This window comes from Macaca nemestrina, chromosome 1 (genome assembly GCF_043159975.1).
Source record: "Macaca nemestrina isolate mMacNem1 chromosome 1, mMacNem.hap1, whole genome shotgun sequence".
Lineage (NCBI taxonomy): Eukaryota > Metazoa > Chordata > Mammalia > Primates > Cercopithecidae > Macaca > Macaca nemestrina.
In genome coordinates this window covers 160,869,303-160,882,029 of record NC_092125.1, presented here as the reverse complement: position 1 = coordinate 160,882,029, position 12,727 = coordinate 160,869,303, and the positions used below count along the sequence as shown (strand labels likewise).

Genomic DNA, 12,727 nt, shown 5'->3' with positions numbered 1-12,727 from the left:
TGAGCTATAGAAAAATTATATGACAGAATTTTTTTAATTAGTGTGTCAATTAGACATTGATTAGAACACTGTAGCACCCATGCAAGTTTTATTATCACCATTCAGGCTTAGCAAGCTTGTATGTTCCTTATATTTTGCAGCAGTTCTATTTGGTTTAATATTTGGAATTAATTTCTGAAATAGCTTAGACAGGCTGAGCATTCAGTCTGTCGTTTTTCTAAATCTGATAGGATGGAATAATAAGTAGCTGAAATATTCTAGAGCTATATTACAGGCTTCAGTGATCACAAGGGTCTATGATTCATTCTCAAAGCAAAGTTTCTATTCTAATATGTCTGATATATTGGTTTTTATTGACAATTTTCATATCTGAGTTGGTGACCCTGCCATTTGTCTTTATTGTTATTATTCTCTTTTTGTGGCAATGATAAGAAAACTGGTTCAGGCTCTCTGGTTGTTTATGTCTGCATTCAGTTATTCTTGAGACGGCTCTGCTTTGCTGGGTTCCTTTCTTGCCAATCTTTTTCTTTCTTTCTTTTTTATGGATAACTGATTTCTGAGCAGATGCTCTTTTTAATCTCATCTCATGTTAATTTTAAATACTTATTTATCAAATATTTCCAGTCAGTACATCAGGAATCCGTTCCTGTGTTACATTCATGGCACTCATTAAATTGTGATCTCATGATTAACATACTTGTCTCCTTTAAAGGACTGTTAGCTTAAATAGGGGAGGAATTGCATTTTTGTCATCTCTAGAACCAGAGTCTAAGCACAAGACTGAATACATTCTAAACACCCAGGAGTTTTTGATTGAAGGAGTAAGCAGTAATAGAACATCAGTGCAGAACTGGAAACTTAATGGGTGGGAGGAAAATAAAGTAAAGGAAGCAAAGAATAAATTGGTACTTCCATATTGTTGGTTTGGAAAAATCCATAGAAAAGATAACTATTGTTTTGAGTTATTGAAGTTGCCTACTTATTATCTGTATTCTTAAATGGATGTTCCATTATGAATACATAGAACAATTAAAGTCACAAAGGTCAGCCTTCCTTTCTTTTTAGTACTTCAAGAATGTCTATCCACATGCAAGTTTGACCTAACATTTTATGCTCTTTCCCATGGTTCTTTCTCTTCTTCTGACTTTGTACTCAGCTCTATATCTTATTCAAGCCTATATCCTTCTTTTGGTGATTATTTTAATATCTTTTTTCAGCTTCCTGAACTTGCTTCTTATTCTACTCCCACCCCATTCTAGCTTATTTTACATTTTCTTCCCATTCTTTTGGTTTCAGTAAATGTACAACTCATTTGTAAATTTGGGAAGATATCTCTGAAGACAGTATATAATTATGCTATTATAGCTTGGCACCTAGATTCCTGTGAAATAAACTCAATATACGGATCTTTTCCAGAACCCCAGTACATGTGATCTGTGTTAATTAACTGTGTTCAGCCTCCAATATTTTGTGCCAATCCTACAAAATCTACAAAATTACTACAAAAAGTAAGGTGTTTAAGTTCTGTCTATCTCAGTTGCTTCATAGAATTATGGGGATCAAATATGTAAACACATGTAAATTTCCTTGCTACTACACAGTAATACTCGATTAAATGTGAGCATTTACCATTGCTGTTTTTCTTTTTATTGTTACAAAATATTATTGATATGTTCATACTCTTTGTGCTTAAGCAAATTTTGCAGCCAACTGTAATCAGACTTGCAAGATATACTTCTATCTCCAAAAGAAAAATCCTAAGCTACAACTTAACAATGGTGCTCTCATATACTTGGATGAATATTAATGTTTTTAAAATGGGGGGTCTTCAAAAGCAATCAGAGATACCCAGTGATTAACGGAGGTTTCCTTCTTTTCCAAACTGCTTTGAAAATTCACCTGTTGAAACCTGTTTTTCTGTTCTGTGGTCATAATCAGAACTTTTAGCATCTCTAAAATATTCTGTTTTACTTTATCTCTACTCTATACTAATATAGCTCAATCCTATACCATCATAACTGACAGCTCCACAACAGGGGTAGAGCCCGTTCATTCCAAGGGGGACTCAAATGCTAGTGATCTTCAACCTCTCTTCCACTTGTGAGGATGAAACCTGGAGTCTATTGAGTCTGCTTTCTAGATATGAATAGACTGAATGAAGACATCTTGGCACTGGTGAATTCTATTTCTTTATTTTTGTCATCTTCTCAGCACCCATTCTATTCTTTCCCATCTGTATCTGCTTTGATTAGGGTGATATTAGTTTCACTTCTGTCACAATGAGTAGGCTCCCTGTTGTTTAAATCAATCAGGGCTATCCCATCCCTCTTTCCACAATATTTCATGTAGCTCAAGTCTCGACCAGTCATAACATGACACTCCCCTGAACACAGGGACCTGTTCAGTGTTTCAATTAGTAGGAAAGTCAGATATATATTTGATGTCCTATGTGCTGTTGGATGGGAATGTACCATGTTGCCCAACTGCTGGCAGCCACATTAGGACTTACAGGGTAGCCAGAGGTAGAGTGAAGCCAGATTTTTTTATGGCACAACAGAGAATCTGAAAGAAATTGAGTTCTTGATGACATTACTGAACCGTTGGACCTTCAAGTTACATGAGCCAGTGATTCCCCTTTACTGTTTAAGCCACTTGGAATACAGGTGTACTTTATAATCCAAGCAATCAAACTGATGTAGTTTCTATTTTTTTTTTTTTTTTTTGAGACGGAGTCTTGCTCTGTAGCCCGGGCTGGAGTGCAGTGGCCGGATCCTCAGCTCACTGCAAGCTCCGCCTCCCGGGTTTACGCCATTCTCCTGCCTCAGCCTCCGGAGTAGATGGGACTACAGGTGCCCGCCACCTGGCCCGGCCAGTTTTTTTTTTTTTTTTTTTTTTTTTTTTTTTTTGTATTTTTAGTAGAGACGGGGTTTCACCGTGTTAGCCAGGATGGTCTCGATCTTCTGACCTCGTGATTCGCCCGTCTCGGCCTCCCAAAGTGCTAGGATTACAGGCTTGAGCCACCGCGCCCGGCCCCTCAAACTGATGTACTTTCATTGAGTGACTTGTGAATAAACTCTTCACTCAAGATCCCAGCACACTCACTGTCCTTTAAATTAAAAAACGAAATAACCATAGAATCCCCCCTATGGAAAATGTTCTCATACCTGAGAATGTAGAAGTTATTTTACTAAAGCAAAAGTTAACTGGCACAATTTAGCTTCGGCAGCTGGCCAATGATTGCACAGAATATTCCTTGATTGAGATCCAGAGATGTCCAGAGGCAGGCCCAAACTGCTCCGAGATCAGCGAGGCGTATTACCTCAAGACAACCTTGTGGTATACAGCCAGTCAGGTAAGTTTCCTCCAAACACAAAAGCTTTGCAACTCCACCACATTCACAGGATTCAAGTTTGTTTCAGAATCCTAAATCTGGTTCTCAAGGACTTTTTGTGTCACATGAAAGCCAGACATAGTAAAATATCTGTACTCAAGGCCCTCTGCTGGCTTCCTATTATGCTCTAAGAAAGCAACGGATTCTTGCAAGTGATGGAAATGTTACCCAATCTGATCTTCACTTATACCTGTAAATTCATTTCCTAACACTCTCTCTTTCTTTTAGGTCTGGTCTCACTGGCCACCTCACTTTCCTACCAACATGCTATATGTATTCCTGCCACATACCTTTTGTACTGGCTACTACTCTGTCTTAGAAGGCCCTTCCTGCCAATATCTGCATGGCTCACTCTTTTTTTTTTTTTTTTTTTTTTGAGACGGAGTCTCGCTCTGTCGCCCGGGCTGGAGTGCAGTGGCCGGATCTCAGCTCACTGCAAGCTCCGCCTCCCGGGTTCCCGCCATTCTCCTGCCTCAGCCTCCTGAGTAGCTGGGACTACAGGCACCCGCCACCACGCCCGGCTAGTTTTTTTTTTTTTTTTTTTTTGTATTTTTAGTAGAGACGGGGTTTCACTGTGTTAGCCAGGATGGTCTCGATCTCCTGACCTCGTGATCCGCCCGTCTCGGCCTCCCAAAGTGCTGGGATTACAGGCTTGAGCCACCGCGCCCGGCCAAGCTCACTCTCTTAACTTTCTTCTAAGAACGTTTTCACAGTGGAACTTACATTGCATGATTTTTCAAGAATATCAATTGCTTCTTTTACCATGTTCTTTGCTCCCCCACCATACCTATACAACCTTCCTTATCCATGCTTCTGCTTTATTTTCTTCTTAATCTTTAGTACCTAACATAGAAGTTTTAAAAGTAATTATCGTGTTTACTATATATTTCCCCATTAGAGTGTGATTTTTGTATGCACAAAAGAATAATTGGTATTGGAGTTACCCTACCTTACTCACAATTATAAAACTAAATAATATATATACAAGCAATGAACTTCAGGCATTGGATACAGGCAGCACAGGATTGTGAAAGAAAGAAAACATAGGAAAGGAAGTGCGTAGTATTTTCCTCAGTTGTTTTTCTTTTTTTTCCTGCAAGGCCTTTTCCTGAACAGTCAGGGAGGTAGGAGCCCTCAAATGAATAGAGGAGTTGGGGAATGCTGAGGTAGCTGAGAGTTGCAGGGCATAGTCCTGGAGAGAAGAGAGCCATGTATAACAGAAAAAGAAGTCAGAAAAATTAAAAGAAAGTATGGATCCTTATGTACAATGGCACAACTACAAGAATTGATGGCTGAATTTTTTAACAGATAGAGTAGAAATTAGAAGACAAGAGAACCTCCTTATTAAAAGGCAAAAAAAAAAAAAATTAAAAATCAGCCAAAAATTGTGTATCCCATGAAGCTCTCCTTCATTAATGAGGTTCCAGTAAGAATATTTCAATTAAAGAAACCAACAAAGAATGTACATTTTGGCCATAAGTAGAAAGCTGAAACTGGATCCTTTCCTTATTCCTTATATGAAAATTAATTCAAGATGGATTAGAGACTTAAATGTTAGACCTAATACCATAAAAACCCTAGAAGAAAACCTAGGTAATACCATTCAGGACATAGGCATGGGCAAGGACTTCATGTCTAAAACACCAAAAGCAACGGCAACAAAAGCCAAAATTGACAAATGGGATCTCATTAAACTAAAGAGCTTCTGCACAGCAAAAGAAACTACCATCAGAGTGAACAGGCAACCTACAGAATGGGAGAAAATTTTTGCAATCTACTCATCTGACAAAGGGCTAATATCCAGAACCTACAAAGAACTTAAACAAATTTACAAGAAAAAAACAAACAACCCCATCCAAAAGTGGGCAAAGGATATGAACAGACATTTCTCAAAAGAAGACATGCATACAGCCAACAGACACATGAAAAAATGCTCATCATCACTGGCCATCAGAGAAATGCAAATCAAAACCACAATGAGATACCATCTCACACCAGTTAGAATGGCAATCATTAAAAAGTCAGGAAACAACAGGTGCTGGAGAGGATGTGGAGAAATAGGAACACTTTTACACTGTTGGTGGGATTGTAAACTAGTTCAACCATTATGGAAAACAGTATGGCGATTCCTCAAGGATCTAGAACTAGAAATACCATTTGACCCAGCCATCCCATTACTGGGTATATACCCAAAGAACTATAAATCATGCTGCTATAAAGACACATGCACACGTATGTTCATTGCAGCACTATTCACAACAGCAAAGACTTGGAATCAACCCAAATGTCCATCAGTGACAGATTGGATTAAGAAAATGTGGCACATATACACCATGGAATACTATGCAGCCATAAAAAATGATGAGTTTGTGTCTTTTGTAGGGACATAGATGCAGCTGGAAACCATCATTCTCAGCAAACTATTGCAAGAACAGAAAACCAAACACTGCGTGTTCTCACTCACAGGTGGGAACTGAACAATGAGATCACTTGGACTCGGGAAGGGGAACATCACACACTGGGGCCTATTATGGGGAAGGGGTGAGGGGGGAGGGATTGCATTGGGAGTTATACCTGATGTAAATGATGAGTTGATGGGTGCTGATGAGTTGATGGGTGCAGCACACCAACATGGCACAAGTATATATATGTAACAAACCTGCACGTTATGCACATGTACCCTAGAACTTAAAGTATAATAATAAAAAAAAGAACGTACGTTTTTTATATGTATTGTCTTAGATAAAATGAAAACTGAGACAGTTTATGTTTAACCTCAATATATAACACTCAGTGAGTCTCAATATATTTCAAAATAAATGCTTAAAGTTTTGTTTTAAATTGACATGATAATTGTATATATTTATGGGGTACAGTGTGATGCTTTGATACCTATTGTAATAAATCAGGGAAGTTAGCATATTTATCACCTCAAACACATGTCCTTTCTTTGTGGTGAGGACATGCCAAATCCTCACTTTCAGCCATTTGGAAATATACAATACATGATTGTTAACTGTAGTCATCCTGCTGTGCAATAAAACACAAACTTATTTCTCCTATCTTACTATAACTGTATGCCTGTTGACTAACCTGTCCCTTTAACACTTCTTCCTCCCTCCCCTCCTCCACCTCTGGCAATTACTATTCTACTCTACTTCTAAAAATCAATTTTTAAAAAATTTCCAGTAGAAGTGAGATCATGCAGTATTTGTCCTTGTGTGCTTGGCTTAATTCACTTAACATTGTCTATAGTTTCATCCATTTTGTCACAAATGACAGGTTTTCATTTCTTTTTATGGTTGAATTGTATTCCATTGTGTATATGTGCCACATTTTAAAAATCCAGTCATTCATTGATGAACACTTAGGTGTTGATTCCATGTCTGAGCTGTTGTGAATAGTACTGCAGTAAACATGGGAGTGCAGGTATTTCTTTGGCATATTGATTTTATTTTCATTAATATATACCCAGTAGTAGTATTGTTGGATCATATGGTAGTCCCATGTTATTCTACTTTTTAAAGGAACTTCCCTACTGTTATCCATAATGACTGTACTAATTTACATTCCTGCCAGCAATATATAAGATTTCCCCTTTCTTCACATCTTCATCAGCATTTCAATGGATTAAAGACTTAAATGTAAGACCCAAAATAATAAAACTATTAGAAGAAAATGTAGGGTGAATGCTTTATGACATTGATTTGGGCAAAGATTTTTTGAATAAGACCTCAAAAACACAGACAATTAAAGTAAAAATAGATGAATGAGATTACATCAAACTAAAAAGCTTCTGCAGAGAAAGAAAACAATCAACAGTGAAGAGACTACCTACAAAATGGAAGAAAATATGCACAAACTGAATCTGACAATGAGTTAATATTCAGAACATGTAAGGAACTCTAAAACCTCAATAGCCAAACAACAGATATTTGATTTAAAGAGGAGCAAAATATACGATTAGACATTTATCAAAAGTAGACATACAAATGGCTAACATGTACATGAAAAATACTCAACATCCCTTATATTGTGGAAATGCAAATCAAAACCACAGTGAGTTACCACCTCACCTTATTTGGAATAACTATTACAAAAAAAAAAGTAGTTATCGAATATGTTTTGAGCACCATGGAATTAATTAAAAATCAAGTAATTAAGATATCTAGAAAATCCCCAATTATTTGGAAATTTAAAAAAGTACATCTTTTTTGTTTTTTGTACAAATTTTATTTAGGTTTGGGGGTACATGTGAAGGTTTGTTATATAGGTAAACTCATGTCATGGGGGTTTGTTGTACAGAGATTATTTGATCACCCCAGGTATTAAGCCTAGCATCGAATAGTTATTTTTTTCTGCTCCGCTTCCTCCTCCCAAGTAGATCCCAGTGTCTGTTATTTCCTTCTTTGTGTTAACGAGTTCTCATCCTTTAGCACCCACTTATAAGAGAGAACATGTGGTATTTAGTTTTCAATTTCTGCATTAGTTTGCTAAGAATAATAGCCTCCACCTCCATCCATGTTTCCACAAAAGACATGATCTTTTTTTTTTATAACTGCATAGCATTTCATAGTGAACATGTACCACATTTTCTTCATTCACTCTGCCATTGATAGGGATTTAAGTTGATTCCATGTCTTGCTATTGTTACTGATGCTGCAGTGAACATTCCCGTGTGTGTGTGTTTATGGTATAATTATTTATATTCTTCTGAGTATATACCCAGTAATGGGATTGCTGGATCAAATGGTAGTTCTGCCTTTAGGTCTTTAAGGAATAATCATACTGCTTTCTACAATGATTGAACTAATTTACACTCTCACCAACAATGAGAGTGAAAGTGTTCCCGTTTCTCCACAATCTTTCAGGTATCTGTTATTTTTTCAATTTTTTTAGTAATAGCCATTCTGATTGATGTGAGGTGGTATATCATTGTGGTTTTGACTTGCATTTCTCTAATCATCAGTGATATTGAGCTTTTTTTTTCCGTATGCTTGTTGGCTGCATGTATGTCTTCTTTTGAGAAGTGTCTGTTCATGTACTTTGCTCACTTTTTAATGTTTTTTTTTTTTTTTTCTCTTGTAAATTTGTTTTGGTTCCTTTTAGATGTTGGATGTTAGACCTTTGTTAGGTATTTGCAAAAATTTTGTCCCATTCTGTAGGTTGTCTGTTTATTCTGTTGATAGTTCCTTTTGCTGTGCAAAAGCTCTAATTAGAAGTTTAATTAGATCTCATTTGTCAATTTTTTGCTTTTGTTGTGATTGCTTTTGGTATTTTTTGTCATAAACTCTTTGCCTGTTGCTATGCCCAGGAAGGTATTACCTTGGTTGTCTTTCAGGATTTTATAGTTTTGGGTTTTACGTTTGAGTCTTTACTCCATCGTGACTTGATTTTTGTATATGGTGTAAGGAACAGGTCCAGCTTCAATCTTCAGCATATGGCTAGCCGATTATCCCAACAATATTTATTGAATTGGGAGTCTTCTCCCCATTGCTTGTTTTTCTCAGCCATGTCAAAGATCAGATGGTCATAGATGCATGGCCCTATTTCTGCACTCTCTATTCTGTTCCATTGGCCTAGGTGTCTGTTTTTGTACCAGTACTATGCTGTATTGGTTACTGCATCTCTGTAGTATAGTGTGAAGTCAGGTAGCATGATGCCTCCAGGTTTGTACTTTTTGATTAGGATTGCTTTGGCTATTCTGGCTCTTTTGTGGTTCCAGGTGGATTTTAAATTATTTTATTTAATTTTTTTATTATTTTATTTTATTTAGTTTTGTGAAGAATATCATTGGTAGTTTAATAGAGTCATATTGAATCTGTAAATTGCTTTAGTCAATATGGCCATTTTAATGATATTGATTCTATTCATGAGCATGGGATGTTTTTCCATTTGCTTGTGTCTTTTCTAATTTCTTTGAGCAGTGTTGTGTAATTCTCACTGTAGAGATCTTTCACGTCCCTGGTTATCTGTATTCTTATTTTATTCTTTTTGTGGCAATTGTAATGGGATTGTGTTACTAATTTGGCTCTCAGCTTGGCTGTTGGTGGTGTATACAAATGCTAATGATTTTCATACATTGATTTTTGTATCCTGAAACTTTGCTGAAGACTTTTATCAGCTGAAGGAGCTTTTGAGGTTAAGACTATGGGGTTTTCTAGATACAGAATCATGTCTGCAAACAGAGAGTTTGACTTCTTCCCTTTCTGTTTGGATGCCTTTATTTTTTTTATTGCCTGATTGCTCTGGCTAGGACTTCCAATACTGTGTTGAATAGAAGTGGTGAGAGAGGGCATCCTTGTCTTATGCCTGTTTTCAAGGTGAATGCGTTCAGCTTTTGCCTATTCAGTATGATGTTGGCTGTGGGTTTGTGATAGATGGCTCTTATTATTTTGAGGTATGTTCCTTCAATACCTAGTTTATTAAGAGTTTTTAACATTAAGCAGTGTTAAATTTGATCAAAAGGCTTTTCTGCATTTATTGAGAGAATCGTGTGGTTTTTGTCTTTAGTTTTGTTTATGCGATGGATCACATTTATTGATTTGCATATTTTAAATCAACGTTGCATCCTGGAGATGAAGCCTACTTAATTGTGGTAGCTTAATTTTTTATGTGCTGCTGGATTCACTTACCAAGTAGTTTGCTGAGGATTTTTTGAATCCATGTTCTTCATGGATATTGGTGTGAAATTTTCTTTTCTTCCTATATCTCTGCCAGGTTTTGGTATCAGGATAATGCTGGGGAGGAATCTCTCCTCAATTTTTTGGAATAGTGTCCATAAGAATGGTAGTGGCTCTTCTTTGTACATCTGGTAGGATTTGCCTGTGAAGCCGTCAGGTCCTGGGTTTTTTTTTTTTTTTTTTTTTTTTTTTTTTTTTGGTGGTTGGTTGTACTTCTGGGAGGTCAGTGGTAACATCCCCTTCATCATTTGTAATTGTGTTTATTTGGATTTTCTCTCTATTCTTCCTCATTAATCTGCTTAGCAGCCTATTTTATTATTTTTTTTTCCAAAAAGAAACCCAACTCCTATATTTGTTTATCTTTTGAATGGTTTTTTTGTGTCTTAATTTACTTCAGTTCAGCTCTGATTTGGGTTATTTTTTGTCTTCTGTTAGCTTTGGATTTGATTTGTTCTTCTCTAATTCTTTCAGTTGTGATGTTAGGTTGTTAATTTGAGATCTTTCTAAGTTTATGAAGCAGGTATTTAATGCTATGAATTTTCCTCTTGATGCTACCTTAGCTCTGTGTCACAGAGATTCTAATATGCTGTATCTTTGTTCTCATTATTTTCAAAGAACCTCTTGATTTCTTCTTTAATGTCATTATTTACCCAAAAGTCATTCAGGAGTATGTTATTTAATTTCCATGTAATTCATTAGTTTTGATTGACTTCTATTTTTAATCGTACTGTGGTTTGAGAGTGTGTTTGGTAGGGTTTCAGGTTTTTTTTTTTGTTTGTTTTGTTTTTGCATTTGCTGAGGATTGTTTTATGTCCAATTATCTGACCAATTTTAGAGCATGTGCCATGTAGCAATAAGAAGAATGTATAGTCTGTTGGTTTTCAGTGGAAAGTTCTGCAGAGGCCTGCCAGATCCATTTGTTCCAAGGTTGACTTCAGTTCCTAAATATCTTTATTTTCTGCACCTATTATCTGTCTAGTACTGTCAGTGGAGTGTTGGAGTCTTGCACTATTATTGTGTGACAGTCTATGTCTCTTTGCAGGTTATCTAAGAACTTGTTTTATGAATCTGGGTGTTACTGTGCTGGGTACATACATATTTAGGATAGTTAGGTCTTCTTGTCGAATTGAACCTTTTAACATTATGTAATGCCCTTCTTTGTCTTTTTTTGATCTTTGTTGGTTTAACCTTTGTTTTGTCTGACATTAGGATTTCAACCCCTGCGTTTTTCTATTTCCCATTTGCTTGGTAGATTTTCCTCCATCCTTTTATTCTAAGCCTCTGGGTGTCATCACATGTGAGATGGGTCCCTTGAAGACACCATAACAAAAGTTCTTGATTTTTCATCTAGCTTGCCACTCTGTGCCTTTTAAGTCATTGTGCTAGCCTGTTTGCGCAGTTGCATTATAGTATCACTGGTATCTATAATTAAGTGTGTTTTTATATTAGCTGGCAGTGATCTTTCTATATTTACTGCTTCTTTCAAGATCTCTTGTAAGGCAGGTCTGATCATAACAAACTCTCTCAACATCTGCTGATCTGAAAAGAATTTTATTTCCCCTTCACTTAGAAATCTTAGTTTGGCTGGATATGAAATTATATGTTGAAGATTTTTTTCTTTAAGAATGTTGAATATAGGTCCTCAATCTTTTCTGGCTTCTTGGGTTTCCACTGAGAGGTCCACTATTAGCCTGATGGACTTCCCCTTGTAGGTGGCCTACCCTTTCTCTCTAGCTGCCTTTCACATTGTTTCTTTCATTTTGACTTTGGAATATCTGATGATTACATGTCTTACAAAGAGTCTTCTTGTGTAGAATCCTGTAGGTTTTCTCTGTATTTCTTGAATTTGACTGCTGGCTTCTCTAGCAAGGTTTGAGAAATTTTCATGGACAATGTTTCCTATACCCTGGATATCCTATATTGATATCTGATATCATAGACAAAACATTGAAATATGTTCTCCAAGTTGTTTGCTTTCTTCCCCTCCCTTTCAGTGACGCCAATGATTCACATAGATTTGGCCTCTTTACATAATCCCATATTTTTCAGAGGTTTTATTCATTCATGATGATTAGTTTCCTTTATTTTTGTCTGACTGTCTTATTTCAGAGTGCCATTATTCATGTTCTGAGATTATTTCCTTTGCTTGATCTATTCTACTGTTAATACTTGTGATTACATTATGAAATTCTTGCATTGTGTTATTCAGCTCTGTCAGATCTATTAGGTTCTTTTTTTATACTGGCTCTTTCATCCTTAAGCTCCTATATGATTTTATTGTGAAAAATTTGAAATGCTTCATGAATGTGCATGCCATCATTTCACAGGGGTCATGCTAATGATCTCTGTATCGTTGCAGTTTTAGTATATCTGCTGCCCAAGTGAGCAGTAAACAACATACTTCTAAGTAACTCTTGGGTCAAATAAGAATTCACAAGGGAAAATAGAAAACATTTCTAAAAATAGTAAAACAAAGCATCAAAATTTGTGTGATGTATCTAAAGCAGTGTTTAAAAAGAAATTCATAAGTTCAAATCTATATAATTTAAAAATAAAAAGGTTGAAAATTAGTAACCTATAATTCCATTTGAGAAGCTAAGAAAAAAAGGGCAAATTAAATACAAATTAAGTAGAAGAATGCATACATTGAGGA

General features: G+C 36.2%; 2 long non-coding RNA genes and 1 other non-coding gene across 3 annotated transcripts in view; 1 reads left to right on the top strand and 2 right to left on the bottom strand.

Moving 5' to 3' along the window:
* The window catches only part of LOC139361906 (uncharacterized), a 70,375-nt gene that overhangs the window by 9,744 nt on the left and 47,904 nt on the right, over positions 1–12,727 (bottom strand). The gene's annotated exons all lie outside the window — the stretch shown is intronic.
* Positions 1–12,727, top strand: part of LOC105498379 (uncharacterized) — a 203,428-nt gene that overhangs the window by 153,667 nt on the left and 37,034 nt on the right. The window lies entirely within an intron of this gene.
* On the bottom strand, positions 12,357–12,463 carry LOC112429597 (U6 spliceosomal RNA). Its single transcript, XR_003021856.1, has one exon. It is a non-coding gene; the product is annotated as a U6 spliceosomal RNA (small nuclear RNA).